This window comes from Eumetopias jubatus, unplaced genomic scaffold (assembly GCF_037043125.1).
Source record: "Eumetopias jubatus isolate StellerSeaLion01/CBP00866 unplaced genomic scaffold, mEumJub1_p1.0 scaffold_5, whole genome shotgun sequence".
Classification (NCBI taxonomy): domain Eukaryota; kingdom Metazoa; phylum Chordata; class Mammalia; order Carnivora; family Otariidae; genus Eumetopias; species Eumetopias jubatus.
Genome location: NW_028274811.1, coordinates 60,103,986 through 60,118,796, shown reverse-complemented (window position 1 = coordinate 60,118,796; position 14,811 = coordinate 60,103,986). Strand labels below are relative to the sequence as shown.

The following is a 14,811-nucleotide window of genomic DNA, read 5'->3' as shown; positions in this document are numbered from 1 at the left end:
ATAGGAATAATCACTCTAATTCTACTATAATAAATTTTAGATAAAATTAAATAAATTAAATCAAATTTAAATAATATCATTTTTATGAAAACTGTAGTTAAGCTATCTTATAGACCATCTTATTAAGTTTACAGAAAAGTATTTAAATAGCTGATTTGGTCTTTTTATTAAATATTGGTCACCAATTATGGGAATCTTAAAATCAGGTATTGTTAAATTATTCAGTTTGGAGTTTAATGTCTGAAACGTTAAGTTAAAAAACCAACAAAGGGGGCACCTGGGTGGCTCAGTTGGTTAAGTGACTGCCTTCGGCTCAGGTCATGATCCCAGAGTCCTGGGATCAAGTCCTGTATCGGGCTCCCTGCTCAGCAGGGCATCTGCTTCTACCTCTGACCCTACCCCCTCTTGTGCTCTCTCTCTCTGTCTCAAATAAATAAAATAAAATCTTAAAAAAAAAAAAAACCAACAAAGGTAAGACGTGATATATTTGTGAAGGACATATAACAACATAGAGAAAGGCTAATGGTGAAAAGTTCATGATATTTTGGTGTGGTCATCAGATTATAAAGTCTGGTCTTTTTAAGTTCACTATTTAGGATGTTTGATTTTGGGCACTGTGGACTAATTTTACCCTATGAAAACTCAAGAGACTGAAACATAAACTGGAATGGCAACTTACTAGTTAATTATTTATTAGTAAGTCATTAAAATTACATCCTCTCCCACAGAAAAAAAAAGTGCCACAGTGGGAGCCAGATTGTAATCAGAAGGTTGCCTGAAGGTTGTACTTTGTTGGATGTCCAGTGCTGCAACTTATGCATTGATCTCCGCTTGCCACCCAGTTACATCAGGACTCCTTGTCCCTCAGAGAGTGCTAGAGGCACTGCCTAACTACCTCTCAGAAATCCCTTTTTCTAACTTACATAGTTATCTGCTTTCCTATTGTATCTTCTTGAAGAAGAAAGTAAAACACTTGAGGTTTTATGCTTAGTCATTAGCCCAGTAATTCCTGCTCGAGTTTTCAGCAGCATCTTGGTTGGATTTGAGTAGTGTCGATAGATTCCTAAATTTTTTATTTTTTAATTTTTTAAAAGTTTTTTTATTTATTTGAGAGAGAGTGAAAGCAATCACAGAGAGAGAGGGAGAAGCAGACTGGCCGCTGAGCAGAGAGCCTGATGTGGGGCTTGATTCCAGGACCCTGAGATCGTGAAGGCAGATGCTCAACCGACTGAGTGACCCAGGTGTCCCTATTTAAACTCTTTTATGGAAAGTTTTAAGCATACCAAAACCTAAAGAGAATTGTATAATTAACCCCAATGCATCTTTCACCATGCTTGAACAGTTAACATACATATGGTATATATTGTTTCATCTGTACTGCCTGTCCTCCTTCATATTATTTTAAAGCAAGTCTAGACCTCATATAATTTTACCTATAAAATTGCATTTGGTTGATACATTTCTTCAGTCTTTCAGTCTATAACAGCCACCTGTCTCTTAATTGCTGTTTATGAAATTTGTCATCTAGAAATTTTCCACATTCTGGATTTGGCAGGCTGTATTCTTATGGTGTCATTTAACATGTTCCTCTGTTCCTTTCTGTTAAACTTGTAGCTAAATCTAGGTTTGACTGGATTCAGCTTTGAATTCCCCCCTTTCCCCCACAAGAATATGTCAGGTGGTGTGGTATTCTTCTGGTGTGTTGTATTACAACAGAAGGCACATAAAAATTTCTTGGCATTTCTTTTTTTTTTTTTTTTGTATGTTAAAGTTGATCGTGGGGCTCAGTGTCAATCATCTTGACCCATCCATTATATTCTTTCCATAAAACCATTATATTTTAGTTCTTCCTAATTTTATTCTCAAGGAGTACTTTATTGTCAAACATTATTGCCTTTCTTCTAATCTGTTTTTCACATGCAGCCAGGATGATCTTTTAGATATAAATTGAATCACATACCACTCTGGTGAAAACTTCAGTAGTGTCCCATTACTCAAAGACTAATACCTATACTTTCTACCATGTTCAATAAAAATCTGCATAACCTGGCCTTGATCTACCTTTCTACACCTCATTTTATGCCATTCTGTCCTTTGAGAAGCAGTATGGCATTATTCATAGCATAGGCTTTTGCACTAGACTGCCTGAGTGTTGCCTGAGTGTGTGATCTTGGCCAAGTCATTCAGCTATTTTGTGCCTCTGTTTTTCCACATGTAAAATCAGTGTTTTAAGAATACCTACCAACAGGATTGCAGTGATTAGATAATACATATGAGTCACTTAGAACAATGCCTATTTAACACAATGCCTATGTAACAAACACTGAGTGTTTGCTGTCAGTTGCTGCCAATGTTGGTGCTGTCATTTCCAATATCTGTGTTTAAGCCACACTGTACTTCACAGTTTCTGGAACTGCCATGTTCTTGCCAGCCTCAAGATCTTTGCACATTGTTCTGATTATCTCTTGCTATATAATAAACCACCCAAAATTTAGTGTCTTAAAATAATAGCAGTTATTTAATCAGTTCATGAATTTGGAACTTGGGACAGGGCTTCGTAGGGATGGCTCATCTCTGCTCTTTGTGCCTCATCTGCTCATATGGTTGGCAAGATAGTGTTTGCTTTTGACTGAGAACTCAGCCAGGGCTAGGGGCCTTGTTTCTTCTCCATAGGCTGATTGGCTTTACTCAAAGCATGGTGATCAAGTTCTGAAAGTAAGTGCCCTAAGAGAACCAGGCTGATGCTGAATGGCATATTACAACCTGGCCTCTAAATTCACACAGTGTCACTTTTGCCTCATTATTTTGGTCCAGACCGTCATAAAGGTCCACTCAGGTTTAAAGGGAATGGACATAGGGGCGCCTGGGTGGCTGTCGGTTAAGAGTCTGACTTCGGCTCTGGTCATGATCCTAGAGTTCTGGGATCGAATGATGGGCTCCCTGCTTAGGAAGGAGTCTGCTTCTCCCTCTCCCTGTGCCCCTCCCCACCACTCATGCTTGCTCTCTCTCTCTCAAATAAATAAAATCTTTAAAAAAAGGGAATGGACATAGACTCCACCTCCTGGTAGGGCGATGACAAGGTCCTAGAAGAACAGACGTACTATTCCAGCCATCTTTTGAAAACATGTTTTGCTCCACACATGCTGTTGTCTGAGCCGGAAATGCTGTTATCACTCTGATTCTCACTCTTTAACTGGCTACCCAATCTAAATTAGTTCCCTCTTCTTCCATTCCTTTTGTGCACTCTTTCTCATAGCTCTTTATTTTCCTTGGCAACACTCTTAATAGTTTGTAATTCTCTCCGGAAGTCCATGAAGGCTAGACCATGTTATGTACCTAGTACCACGCATAAAACCTGCTGAAATGTTAAAGTGAATTATTTGTAACTTAAAAATCTTAACCTCAGGGCATCTGGGTGGCTCAGTCGGTTGAGTGTCTGATTCTTGATTTCGGTTCAGGTCATGTTCTCAGGATCCTGAGATTGAGCCCAAGTCAGGCTCTGTGCTCAGTGGGGAGTCTGTTTGAGATTTTCTCCCTCTGCCCCTCCCCTCACATTCTCTCTCTCTCTCTCTAAAATAAGTAAGTCTTTTTATCTTTTTTTTAAAGATTTATTATTTATTTAGTCATTCATTCACTTATTTATTTATTAGAGAGAGTTCAAACAGGGGGAGCGGCAGGAAGAGGGAGAGGGAGAAGCAGGCTCCCTGATGTGAGGCTTGATCTCAGGACCCTGAGATCATGACCCGAGCCAAAGGCAGACGCTTAACTGACTAAGCCACCCAAGCGCCCCTTTTTAAAAAAATCTTAACACCAGCCATCAAAAGGAATGAGATCTTGCCATTTGCAACGACGTGGATGGAACTGGAGGGTGTTATGCTGAGTGAAATAAGTCAATCAGAGAAAGACATGTATCACATGACCTCACTGATATGAGGAATTCTTAATCTCAGGAAAGAAACTGAGTGTTGCTGGAGTGGTTGGGGGTGGGAGGGATGGGGTGGCTGGGTGATAGACATTGGGGAGGGTATGTGCTACGGTGAGTGCTGTGAATTGTGCAAGACTGTTGAATCACAGATCTGTACTTCTGAAACAAATAACGCAACATATTTTAAGAAAAAAGAAAAAGAAGAAGATAACAGGAGAGGAAGAAAAGGGGAGTATGTCAGAGGGGGAGACGAACCATGAGAGATGATGGACTCTGAAAAACAAACTGAGGGTTCTAGAGGGGAGGGGGGTAGGGGGATGGGTTAACCTGGTGATGGGTATTGAGGAGGGCACGTTCTGCATGGAGCACTGGGTGTTATGAACAAACAATGAATCATGGAACACTGCACCAAAAACTAATGATGTAATATATGGTGATTAACATAACAATAAAAAATTAAAAAAAAAAATCTTAACACCATGTATTTCCACTAGGAAAAGCATATTCCAAACTTTGTAGAAGGAAGAAAACAAGAGTTACAGAAACACCAGGAGTCGGTCCTTCAACTCCTCATATTTCATGTCCCACTGCCTAGCTTGGGGTGAGGATGGGCTGGAGAGGAGAAATGTGCATGTATTAATTTTGTGGGGGAAAAGGGGTGGGTGGAGTAAGCAGTTTGAATAGCTGAATCCCTGCTTATTCTCTCTATCCTTTTAAAACTCAAACCCACAAATACATCTTCTCTTCCCTTATTTTTCTAGTATCCAGTTCATGGCAAGAGGTTTTTAGCTGGTCTGACAAAGAAGAATGATAGTCTAGGAAATATTCAGTGCTCTCAGAGCAGCCAGATAGATGTTTTTTACTCAAGGAAACCTAGCCAGACCCTCACTCAGAACCATTGTTCTTTCACTTTTGGCACAAATCTAACAAAATTGGTTACTGGTTTCTCAGCCTCCTGGTGATTGGATGGGGAAAAGAGAATAGACAGTGGGATACAGATAATAGGAGGAATAGCTATTGATACCTCGGATATTGTAAGGCGGGAATAGTAATATGGGGTAGAAGTGTCCACAAATTATAAAGGCTTTCATTCACTTAAATACTTCATGTCACCTTGTTGGGTTTTGGAGACCTAAGAGTGAACAGAATGCACATGGCTCCTGCCTCCTTGGAGCTTGCAGTCTGGGGATGGGAGTAGACTTAAGATGAGTGTTTGCAAAGTATATATTTTTCATCCTCTCACTTTTAACCTATATTTGTCTTTATATTTTAAATGATTTTAAAAATGTTTTTTTTTTTTTGGTAAGCATCATATAGTTGGGTATTGCTTTATATGCAAACTGATAAACTCTGCCTTTTAACTGGGGTGTTTAGACTACGTACATTTAATATCATTATTGATATGATTGGGTTTAAGTCTGCCATTTTACTTCTGTTTGTCCCATCTGTTGTGGTTTTGTTTTTTTTTTTGTTCCCCTCCCTCTTCTCTCTTTTAACTTACTTTGGCAGACTTTTTTGAATATCTCTTATGGTTCCTTTTTTAAAGATTTTGTTTATTTATTTGAGTAAGAGAAAGCATGCACACACAAAGAAGGGGGAGGGGCAGGAGAGGGAGGGACCAGAAGCAGACCCCCTACTGAGCAGGGACCACAATGTGGGCATCGGGCTTGATCCCAAGACCTGATCATGACCTGAGCCAAATGCAGACACTCAGCCACGCAGGCACCCCTGTGGTTCCTTTTATTTATTTGATTGGTTTACTAACTATATCTCTAGGTTCTTTTTTTTAAGTGATACTTTAGAGTTTATAGTATACAGCAGACCATTGAACAACACCAGTTTGAACTGCACAGATTTACTTATATGCAGATTTTTTTCAATTAGTACAGTACTATAATTGTGTTTTTTCTTAAGATTTTTTCTTTTTTCTAACTATTGTTCGGATACAGTGTATAATACATATAACATACAAAATAAGTGTTAATTAACTGTTTGTTACTGTTAAGGCTTCTGGTCAACAGTAGGCTATTAGTTAACTTTTGGGAAAGTCAAAAGTTATATATTGATTTTTGACCACACAGGAGGTCAGCAGCCCTAACCTCTGTGTTGTTCAAGGGTCAGCTGTATAACTTATCACAGACTACCTTGAGGTGATATTGCATCACTTCACATTATAATAAGAACGTTACAGTAGTATAGTATTATCTTTCACCTTTGTGCTATTGATAAACATTTTACTTCTAATATAAACCCCACAATACATTGTGATTACTTTTTGCTGAAACAGTCAATTGTTATTTATTTATTTATTTATTTATTTATTTATTTTAAAGATTTTATTTATTTATTCATGAGAGACAGAGAGAGAGAGAGGCAGAGGGAGAAGCAGGCTCCCAAGCAGCAGGGAGCCCGATGCGGGGCTCGATCCCAGGACCCTGGGACCATGACCTGAGCTGAAGGCAGATGCTTAACCATCTGAGCCACCCAGGCGCCCAACAGTCAATTTTTTTTTAAAGAGATTTTTAAAATAAGAATAAAATATTTTTGTTTTTTAAATGTCCTTAGAGAAGGATCTAATGAAAGAAGTAGGATTTTTTTCTAATAATTCTATGGAAATAATAACTTGTATAGTTACAATGCTTGTCTTAGGGGAAGTGAGGAAATAGAATGAATTTTGTTAGCTTGACATAACAAAATCTATAATTTAGGAGATTTTGAGTTGGTTACTGAGTTATTCAGAAGTAAAGAAAAAGGAAATTTAAGTCTGGTTTTCATTACCAGACACCATTCTCTTCTTTGGGAATAGTGAAAAGTCACGGGCTTTGGATTTAGGCTTGCATTTGAATCCCAGAAATAACAGAACTAGCTATGACCTTTGGCCAATTAGTTAAACTCTCCCCTCTTCCAATAAGTCTTTTTTTTTTTTTTAAACTTCTTTTATCTCTTAATGTCCTTTTGAGATGAAATGAGAGTATATATACATATATATGTATCTATGTACATATAAGGTATTTACATATGATAGGAATTCAACAAAATATTGGGGTTTTTTTCACCTTTGCCCATCCTTCAACCATTTCATTTTTGCAACAGTGCTACTTCTGGATCACATGTTGATTTGATGTTTAGTAAAATGGGGAGAAAAATAGTCACTACTCAACTATACTTGTTATTCTCAAGCAATTACTCTTAACTCTTCCCATAGCAATAATTTGTTATTCCTGAGCTTTAATTTTTATCAAATTACACTGCAGTTGAAGATACCCAGTTGGTAAACAAATTGCCCCAAAGTGCTGTAATCTGTTCAGAATTGATTCTATTAAGATTTTATGCTGTTTTTCAGGAGTTCTTCCCCTCCTGAGTAAACCTGTTATTTGAGAAATATAATCAGAAACTTATTTTTAATAGAGTTTAAAATAAACTAATTCTATAAATGGTGGAGAGTTAATAGACTTAAACTGCATGAAGATTTGTACTTTAGTCTCTTATCCATGGTTTTGCTTTGAGCGGTTTTAGTTGCCTGCAGTCAACTGCAATCTTGAAGCAGGTGATCCTCCTCCTTGATACACCATCAGAAGGTCCGTAGTAGCCTCACGCTAGGTCACAGCGCCTATGTCATTCCCCTCACTTCGTCTCATCACTCAGGCATTTTATCATCTCAGGTCATCACCAGACGGGGAGTACAGTAAATAAGATTGTTTTGTGATAGACCACAGCACCTAACATTTATTACAATATAGTCTATTTTATGATTAGTTATTGTTCTTAATCTCTTACTGTGCCTAATTTATTTTATTTTTTTTTTAAGATTTTATTTATTTATTTGACAGAGAGAGACACAGCGAGAGAGGGAGCACAAGCAGGGGGAGTGGGAGAGGGAGAAGCAGGCTTCCCGCCGAGCAGGGAGCTCGATCCCAGGACCTGGGATCATGACCTGAGCCTAAGGCAGACGCTTAACGACTGAGCCTCCTAGGCACCCCATTACTGTGCCTAATTTATAAATTAAACTTATAATAGGCACATATAGGGAAAAACAGAATATTTAGGGTTAGGTACTGTCTGTGGTTTTGGGCATCCCCTGAGGGTCTTGAAACCTCTTGCAGATGGGGGCGGGGACTACTGTTTCATCTGTTACTGTGTTAGTTTCCTGTGTCTGCTGTAACAAAACAAAGTTGGTGGCTTACAACAGCACACATTTATTTTCTTACAATTCTAGATGTCAGAAGTCCAAGGTCTGTTTTACTGGTGGTGAAATCAAGTTATCAGCAGGGCTGCAGTCCCTCGGGAGGCTCTAGGGGAGAATGGCTTCCTTAACCTTTTCCAGCTCCTAGAGTTACATTCCTTGCATTCACAGTTCATGGCCTCTTTCTTCATCTCTAAAGGCAGCAGTTTACGCCTCTCTAATCTCTTACTCTTCTCCCTCTGTCCCATAACCTTCTTCAGTAGTTAAATCTCCCTCTGCCACCTTCTTATAAGGACACTTGTGATTAAATTACATTTAGGGTTCACCCAGATAATCCAGAAGAATCTTTCCATCTGAAGAGCCTTAACTTAATCATAGCTGCAATGTTCCTTTTGCAAAATAAGGTAACATTTGCATATTTTAGGTATTAGGACCTACATATCATTGGGGGCATTATTCAGCCTTCCACACTTTCTTCAAGGGGATATCAACAAATCCACTTTTCAAATGTTAGAGTCCTGTATTTTAAAAGCCTGTCAGTTTAATATGTTTTTTCTGCCTATGTCCACAAATATTTAGTTGTGGTGATTCACAAGAAAGACTGTCTTAAAAGTCACATCATTGGGGTGCCTAGGTGTGGCTCGGTCGGTTGAGCTTCCAGCTCTTGGTTTCAGCTCAGGTCATGATCGCTCAGGATCATGGGATCTCACGGGCTTGCAACTTAGTGGGCACTGAGTCTGCTTCCCCTTTCTCTCATCCTCTGCTCCTCCCCCCACTCATGTACTCCCTCTCTCTTGCTCTCAAATAAATAATTCTTTTTTTAAAAAAGTCACATCATTTTCAGAGAATCTATAAGTACTTTCTAAAGTAATTCATACAACCCATTTTACAAAACTTGTTTTTATGGAATTTAGCCTTTCTCACTGTGTGTTTGCAAATTCTGTAATGGCTCAGATAGCTTTTATAGAAAGTATACATAACTTCCCCACAGTACAGTTAGCTAGGGATTTAAATTTTTTAAACTGAAAGGAGGAGCACCTGGGTGGCTCATTTTGTTGGGCATCTGCCTTCTGCTCAGATCATGATCTCAGAGTCCGGGGATCGAGCCCCGCATTGGCCTTCCTGCTCACAGGGAGCCTGCTTCTCCCTCTCCTCCCCTCGTGCTCTCTCTTGCTATCTCTTTCTCTCTTTTGCTATCTCTTTCTTGCTCTCAAGTAAATAAATAAAATCTTTAAAAAAAAACCTAAAGGAAACATTTTCCTGAAAAAAACTCCTTTATCTGAGGTAAGCTATTCAGTAAAATGCTGGAAGGATTAAATTTTTAGATATGTTTGCAAAAAAGAAACCAAGATAGAAAAAACAATGGGGAGAAAGTAGAAAGTATTTTTGCACACATAAACAAACAAGCTCCTAGTTTGTCAAAATGTACATACTCTTCCTATCATGTAATCCTTTTCAGAAATATGCGATGAAATTTAGCCAGTGTCTGAAGCAGATGTGAGATAATTTGGAGTTAATAACTTCTAGTCTCAAAGACCAATGCTTTCACCTCACACAGGCTAGCATCATTATTATTGTTGTTATTGTATTCTGTTACAGAAGTGGAATCATTCTATCAAAATACAGATCAGTTATATTTCCTTGAAGAAGGAAAGCTCAAAACTGATAAGTGGCATGACTGAAAATAAGTTATTGGTTTCTTCTAAACCACACTATAATTCCAATGAAGTGTTAGAGTACAAACTGCTTTCAAAATACAAGTAACACGCAGTGGTACCAGCGCACAGGTATACATCCCATGAAAACGCTTAAGTACTCAGAACAGTGCTTAGCATGCATGGTAACCGTAGTTGTGTTGTATACTGTCCCACTTCTGTCAAAATTATAGGGAAGGGCCAGGCACACGTTTGGTTACAGCATTAACTCAGGTCTACCTGACAGAAGAATTCTTTTCCCATCCAAGGAGTCGGTATAGGATAAAGTTGGGCGCTCTAGAGCTAAATTTTAATTGTGTACCAGCGCTACCATGTGTCATCTTGAGCACATTACCCTCTGTATACCTTAGGTTCCTATTCTTCAAGAATGGGATAATAGTGTCTACCTCATAAAGGTTGAGAGGACTTAGTAGCACGGGGATAGTGGTTATAACAGTGTCTGACCATATGGTAAGCCTTCAAAAATGTTAATTATAACCAAAGAATTGACCACATACCCACTTAGAAGTTTAGGCTTTTGCTTTCAGGTTTAAGAATGGCATACCTGAATTTCTCAGTTTGAATCGTCCAATCTGTGGCTTTCCTCCTTTGGCATAAAGGATAAAAGTGTTAATTTGTGTGCTCATTAATTTATACAGAGAAATTGTTGAGATTTCATATACCAATTGCAAAAGGTTAAAAACTGAATTTTTTTGTCATTGACTTTTTTAAAATTCAAAAGCTAGTGTTTAAGCTGTTCAGTTTTTATGATATTAAATCTGTAAGCTCTTAGTTTCTACAGAGACTTTCCAGTAATTTGGAAAATCAAGAAAATGGTAAAACAGGACAGTTGAAAATACAGTGTTGAAAAGAAGCAGATGAATAGATACAGCAGATACCTGAGATAACATCATTACTGGGTGGAAAACAACATGGCTGAGTTTGTTGGGAAATGATTGAGAAGTGTGTTGCATTGTAGTCTTGTTTGGATATAACAGCAAGCAGACTACTTTTTCCCTAGCATGGTCATAAGAGATACTGAGTCACGTGGGGATTCATTGGGAGCTTCTTTTATCAATCTGTTAAAAGATTCAAGGAAGAACTTTTTTTTTTTTAAAGATTTTATTTATTTATTTGAGAGAGAGAGAGAGAGAGAGAACATGAGCTGGAGGGAGAGGGGGAGAGAAGCCGAAGCAGACTCCGCACTGAGCGCAGAGATGGATGCGGGGCTTGATCCTATGACTGCGAGACCATGACCTGAGCCAAAACCAAGAGTTGGCCGCTTAACCAGTTGAGCCACCCAGGTACCCCTCAAGGAAGAACTCTAAATCTTAATTCAGTGGAGGCTTTCTTCAAGGGAGTTAAGGAGAAATTTGCCTTCTGACTATATTACAAGTGGGGGAGGATGTTGGTCTTAGAGAATTTGGAATAGTTAACAGGTTTCTTAAGCAAATGCTTTTGATATTTCTGCGAAAGTACCCTTAATAATAGAAAAGACTGAATGATTGAGGATACTAGGGATAGGAAGGTGTCTATTTTGTGTTATGCCTTAACTCATAAGTTCACTATGCCTTTCCACAGTGTAGCCATTTTTATTTCTGATACGATTTTTATTATCATGATGTAAAATGTTGTAGGAGACATGCTCTGCTCATGTTGCTGTTTGTAGTACTCTTGTTAATACCACTGCTCTCCCTTTTCTTGAGAAGTAAGGCTAACTTGTTTTTCTCAAATGTCTCAAAAAAGCATTCAATTGAGACTCCAGAGTTCTTTCTCACATGATGAGAGGCTGTTTTTGACTGGAAGAGATTTAAGACTAGGTATTACTACTTTGCACTCCAGAGTATGGCTTGTATAGAAGAACTGAAGAGAACACTGGTTCCTAGGTGTTTACCAAATAGCTGCGTCAGGCAACCTTAATTAGGTTCTGGATATTAGCCACTTAATTAAATATTGCAAAATGTCTGCCAAACACGAAGGCTTCGGTAGAATTGATACTTTCTCTGTTTATCAGTTGGTTCAGCTAATATTTGTATTTAGTTAAACGATCATGATCTTCTGTGCTGTGTTAGCCAGAAGAACCAATTAGGAAACTTTTCCAGCTTGAAATGAGTGGCTTTCTTAGAGTTGTTATCTTACGTGATTTCGTAGGACAAGCTTCCTGGTTGACAAAGTGACACAGGTAGTTATCTGTTACTTGTGTAAGATAATGCTAGGTATCATTACACATCATAAGAGAATTTTGAGCAGACCTAGTTGATGGAAAAATTTGCATCAGTGGGGATTTGCGGCTGATTTGTAGGAAGTATTCTATGGGCAAGAGTATTCCCAAATCTATATTTGCTGGATGAATCCATTATCCATAGGGCTAGAATATTTTTAACTGTCATTTACTTTTTAAAAACATTTAAGGCCTGTATTTTGTAAAGTGTGCAAATGTACAGTTCCCTGAATGTTAATGTATATATTTGTGTAATCACTAAGATAACGTTCTACTAGTTATGTTTTTAGCAAGCAGATATATTGCATTACAATTGTTTGCTTAAATTTCCTTTATTACAAAATAGCACATGTTCACATATTGAAAAATTGAGATAAAAAGTTACTTATATATCCCACCATAAAGAACTCTGTATGTCTTGATATATATTCAATCATTCATTCATTCACTCACTCATTCACTCATTCGTTATGTGCCTAATGTGTGCCAGGTATTTGAGTTGCTGGGGAGACAGCAATAATTTAAAAAGACATAATTCTTGGGGCGCCTGGGTGGCTCAGTTGGTTTAGTGTCTGCCTTCGGCTCAGGTCATGATCCCAGGGTCCTGGGATCAAGTCCCGCATCGGGCTCCTTGCTCAGCGGGGAGCCTGCTTCTCCCTCCCCCCACTCCCCCCCCCAACTCCCTCTGCTTGTGTTCCCTCTCTCCCTGTGTCTCTCTGTCAAATAAATAAATAAAATCTTAAAAAAAAAAAAAAAAGACAATTCTTGCCCTTGAGGAGATAACATTTTTGCTATAGGAGAGGAACAGTAAATAAACACCAGGGGGAAAAATAAAAGAAGGGGATTGGGGAATCCTGTAAAAGGGGAGGAAGGAGCTGCACTTTTACAGAGAGCAATCAGATGGCTTCCCTGAGAATGTAACATTTGAGCAAACAGGTGGAAGAGGCAAAGGAAAATGCTAGACAGATCTGAGGGTATGATAGAGTACTTCTTCAGGCAAAGGCCTGTGGTAGGCAGTGCTGAGCATGTTTGAGAAACACCAGGAAGGCCAGTGTGGCTGGTGTAAAAGACACCAAGTGGCAAATGAGGTGGGAGGGCAGGGGCCATATCCTGTAGTGGTTCTTCCTCCTGGCTACACAGGAGAATGCCCTTGGAGGCTGGGTGTTTTCTCACACAGCCAGAGTTGAGAAACACTGGTAGAAGGCCTTTAGACCATTTTAAGGACTTTGGTTTTTACCTTGAGTGAGATGGGAAACCATTGGAGGGTTTTGAGGAATGACCCACCTGATTTACATTTTATTATTTTAAAATATTATGAAAATACAACTTTCCTGAACCACCATTATCCCATCTACTTCAGTAGCCATCTACTTTTTTTTTTTTAAGATTTTATTTATTTATTAGAGAGAGAGGGCACAAGCAGGTAAAGCTGTAGGCAGAGGGAGAAGCAGACTCCCCCCTGAGCAGGGAGCCCAATGCGGGGCTCGATCCCAGGACCCTGTGACCATGACCCGAGCCGAAGGCAGACACTTAACTGACTGAGCCACCCAGGCGCCCCAAGTAGCCATCTACTTTTTGCTTTACCTGCTTTATCCTCACCCCTCTCACCCCCCTTTTTTTTGGCCCAGAGTATTTTAATGCTAGCTTGGGTTTTTAGAATGATAACTCTGATTTCTGTGTTGAGAGAAGGAGAGGTGGAACAAAGGCTGACTATAAGTATATCCTCCATGGTTTTTTTCTATATATTCTTAAACAAAAATTATATTGTAGTGTATTCAGTATTTTATAAATTATTTTCATTGACTGTATTGGACATCTTATGTCACTGAATATTCTACTACTAGCTTTTTTTAATGGCTATATAGGATTCCATTATATGGCTGTACCATAATTTATGGTCTTACATTATTGAACATTTTAATTTAGAACTTTTGGTTATCATAGACTGTGTGGTGGTACAGCCCTCTAGCTAAACCTCTGCATATACCCATAATTTTTTCCTTAAGGTAAATTCCTAGAATGGAATTGCTGTGTCAAAGGATATGCCCCAAAATTTAAAGGCTTTTGATATGCATTGTCAAAGTGTTTTTCAGATACCTTTACTAATTTATACTCCCACCAGCTGCTTCTGCAAGTGTCAGGTTTTCTTAAACTCTCACTAACATTGAAATCCTTCATTTAAAAGAAAGGTTTCCTGTTTGACAGGTGAAAAAATAACTCATGGTTTTAATTTGCAGTTCTTTGATTTCTAGTGAGGTTGAATTTTATTTCCATTTGCATTTAAAAAATGCTTATTCGTATCATTTGCCAGTTGTATGACATTGGGTGAGTCACTTAGGACCTATGTTTCTCTACTATGAAATGGGTATTGTGTGCCTGCTTCACAGAGTTTTCATTAACATTAAATAAAAGCATTTTGTATGCCCAGGTTTTTAAACTGTTTGACTATGATCCACAGTAAAAAAATAAATAAACAAACACCTTTCATTGAAACAAGCATAGGTAAATATGTAGCCAAAAGTTTCATGGATAATACATATACTGTTGTCAAGTGAGATGCACTCTGATACTTGACATTCTCATTCTTTTTTTTTTTTTTTTTTAATGCCCATTGTTGGGGCGCCTGGGTGGCTCAGTCAGTTAAGCGTCTGCCTTTAGTTCAGGTCATGATCCCAGAGTCCTGGAACTGAGCCCAGAGTCTGGCTCCCTGCTCAGCTGGGAGCCTGCTTTTCCCTCTCCCTCTGCCACTCCCCCTGCTTATGCTCTCTCGCTCTCTCCTTCTCTCTCT

The 14,811-nt window shown here is 38.7% G+C and overlaps 1 protein-coding gene across 1 annotated transcript in view; it reads left to right on the top strand.

Moving 5' to 3' along the window:
- The window catches only part of HOMER1 (homer scaffold protein 1), a 126,956-nt gene that overhangs the window by 19,835 nt on the left and 92,310 nt on the right, over nt 1-14,811 (top strand). The gene's annotated exons all lie outside the window — the stretch shown is intronic.